Source organism: Malus sylvestris, chromosome 14 (assembly GCF_916048215.2).
Source record: "Malus sylvestris chromosome 14, drMalSylv7.2, whole genome shotgun sequence".
In the NCBI taxonomy this organism is placed as follows: Eukaryota; Viridiplantae; Streptophyta; class Magnoliopsida; order Rosales; family Rosaceae; genus Malus; species Malus sylvestris.
The window spans coordinates 17,701,802-17,705,276 of NC_062273.1; the positions used below are offsets into that span (position 1 = coordinate 17,701,802).

The following is a 3,475-nucleotide window of genomic DNA, read 5'->3' on the forward strand; positions in this document are numbered from 1 at the left end:
CAAAATTCTTGGCATTGTCACCCTACATTAATCCTAAAGATAAATTAAGAGTGTGTGCTGGTAAATTTAAATTTCTAGTTTGTAAATGGAACAAGGACACTTTTGGCAATTTAAAGGAGAAAAAGAAAGAATTGTTAAATGAAATTGACAAGCTTCAAAATCAAATTATGAGTAACAACTCTGTTGATTTGATGATGGAAAAATCTCTTCGAGATGAATTGAATCATGTGTTACTTTGTGAAGAAATTATGTGGGCCTAGAGAGCTAAAACTAATTGACTGCAACTTGGGGATAAAAATACTAAATTCTTTCAAACTGTGGCTACTATTCATAAGAAAATGAATGAAATTACAAAAGTCAAAGATACAAATGGTTTTTGGTGGTCTGTTGGTCAGGGCCTTCAACAGGTTTTTGTACACGATTTTAAAAAGCGCTTTTCCTGTGACAGTCCTCCCTCGGGTGCTGACCTAAGTAATTTAGCGGATATCATTCAACCTTGTGTTTCTAATCATCATAACGAAAGTTTGTTGTCTCTTGTTACAAATGAGGAGATTTGGGATGCTGTGAGTAGTATTAGAGCTCTTAAAGCCCCGAGTCCTGATGGTTTAAGTGTGGCATTTTTTCATGGTTGCTAGGACCAAATTAGGGACTCTGTTTCTTATCTGGTCAAGGATTTTTTTTTTTTTTTTTTCAAAATGGTTCCAACTTTAGACTCATAAATCATACTAACATCGCTTTAGTTCCTAAAATAGATAATCTGGAAAATGTTAGTAACTATAGGCCTATTAGTTTGTTTAATGTTAGTTATAAAATTATCACAATGATCATCATTAAGCGACTAAAACTTTTGTTGGATCTTTGCATCTTTCAAAATCAAAGTTCTTTTGCTCTGGATAGAGCCATTCAGGATAATATTCTTCTTGCTCACGAAATGTTTGGTGGTTTCAATAGATGAAAGGAAGAATTGGAGCAATGGGTGTCAAGCTGGATATGGAAAAGGCATATGATTACTTAAACTGGGATTACATTCCGTATGTTCTTCTTATATTTGGTTTTGATAATTGTTGGGTTGAATTAGTTATGGAATGTATTACTTCTCCTTCCTTCTCTATGCTTATAAAAGGGCGACCTCATGGTTATTTTTATCTGAAAAGCAGGGAATTAGACAAGGGGACCCCTTGTCCCTTTATATTTTCATCATTTGTATGGAACTGTTAATTAGACACCTCAATACCTTAACAAATAATCAGAAGTCTCATATTGGTATTTTGTCCTCACCTAGAGATATAAAATCTCAAATCTAGTGTTTGTTAATGACTGTCTCCTGTTTGCTAAGGCCACACCAAGGGGTGCGAGGAATATTCTTGAAAACCTTAATATGTTTTCTAAAGCGGCGGGCCAGCAAATAAACTTTCATAAGTCGTCCTTGTATTTTTCCAATAATGCCACTTCTCCAACTAGAATTGATATTGATAATATTTTACATATTCAACATAAAACTACTATTGGTAAGTATCTAGGAATTCATAATATTGTTTTCTGGAAATACCAAGTTAATGCTAATGAGCTACTTAAGAGGGTTAAACAAAATTTAGCTGGTTGGAAAGCAAGCACTCTTTCAAGAACGGGGAGGCTTACTTTAGTCAACTCTAATCTAACGGGTATGTCAAATCATGTTATGTTTTGCTGTAAGTGTCCTAACAAGATTGTCAATAAGATTAATAAAGAGTGTAGGGATTTTTTTCTAGGGTAGGGACAATAAAATAATCCCAGTGGCTAGGGATTCGGTCTGTGCTCCTAAGAAAATGAGAGGTATGAGAGTCAGAAAACTTGATCATTTTAATAATGCTTGTCTCGCTAAGTTGGGTTGGAAGGTAATGACTGAGGAGGATAACTAGTGGGTGAAGTTAGTAAAAAGTAAGTATCTTTGAAAGGAAAATTATCTAGATAATAAAATTAGACAAAATCATTCTTTTGCTGGAAATGTATCTTGAAAAGTAGGGATGTTATTCTTAAGGGTATGAGATAGAGAGTGGGTAATGGTAAGGACATTTTGTTCTGGTCCCACAATTAGGTTTTTCCTTACTCATTGTTCCATCTCTTACCCAATATTGACAACCAAAACATTAATTGGGACTTGAAAGTTAATGAATTTATTGATAATTATTGTTGGGATAGAAGAAAGCTTTCGCGAATGGTTAGTAATGAGATTGTGAGGAAAATTTGTAATATTACAATTCCCTTGCAGGATTCCAGAAATGTGCTAGTTTGGGGTTCAAATACCAATGGTAAGTTCTCTGTTAAATCAGCTACTTGGATTTAGAAAGGGACGTTGACTCAATCTACAAAGCATAAGTTAATTAATAAGATGTGGAAACTTAATATTCCTCCTAAAGTTAAGATGTTTGTGTGGTTGTTCATTCGTGATAGACTTCAAACTAGAAAAAGATTAAGTCATATTGTAATTAATAGTGATAAGATGTGTCTTTTTTGTAATTCCGTAGATGAGGACCAAATGCATTTATTTTTTAATTGTGGTGTCACTAAATTTATTTGGGACCTTTGTTCAATTAAGTCGGGCAATTTCACTAATGCTAACTTCGACTTGGCAGTAGACTAGCTAAATTCTTTAAAGCATGTTGATAAGGAAGTTCCTAGTGATTTGAGCTTGTGTTTGCTCCTTTGTTGGCAAATTTGGACTGACCGTAATAATATGGTGTTCAGGAATGTTTTGCCCATCTCGACAAGATCTAAGTTATTGGCTATATTTATGAGTGAGCGATATCTTAAAGCCAATGGTAAAGGTTTGAGAAGAAATACCGATGATACTTCCACAATTGTTAAATGGCATCCGTCGGATAAGAGTTTTAAGTTAAATTTTGATGGTTCGGTGGTTGGGGACAAGGCGGCGGTGGGATTTGTCTTAAGGAATCATAATGGGCAGATTATTGGAGGTAGAGCTTTAAATTTGGATGGTGCCACTATTTTTGAAATGGAGGCTAGGGCTCTTAGAGATGAAAGGCTATACAAAGATTATGGTTGAAGGTAACTCTAAGTTGGTCATTCGGTCAGTGTTGGACCGGGGTGCGACACCATGGAAACTGGTTCTTATTATTGAAGATATAAAGTGGACGGTGACCAATTTTGATTGCATTGACTGGAAACATATTTATAGAGAGGCTAACTTTGTGCTAGATGCCTTTGCTTACCAAGCCCTTCTTATTACTGATTGTCATATTTGAGATCATTATGTTCCTTCATTTGCTCTTCATGCTCTTCAGTTTGATTCTGTATGGAATGGTTGTACTTGTGGGTTTTCCCTTTAATATATTTTTCTTGATTAAAAAAAATGATGGTCTATTGTCTATTCTGAGAAGACAAAATTCATAAAGATTTGATTGAATAAGAAAGCACTCAATGAAGATTTGGTTGTGCTCAGTATATCAAAATACAATGAGTGGATGGGTCATGCACC

The 3,475-nt window shown here is 34.8% G+C and overlaps 1 pseudogene; it reads left to right on the top strand.

Moving 5' to 3' along the window:
* The first annotated feature begins 338 nt into the window (after positions 1–338).
* On the top strand, positions 339–3,043 carry LOC126599071 (uncharacterized; annotated as a pseudogene).
* The last annotated feature ends 432 nt before the right edge of the window (positions 3,044–3,475 follow it).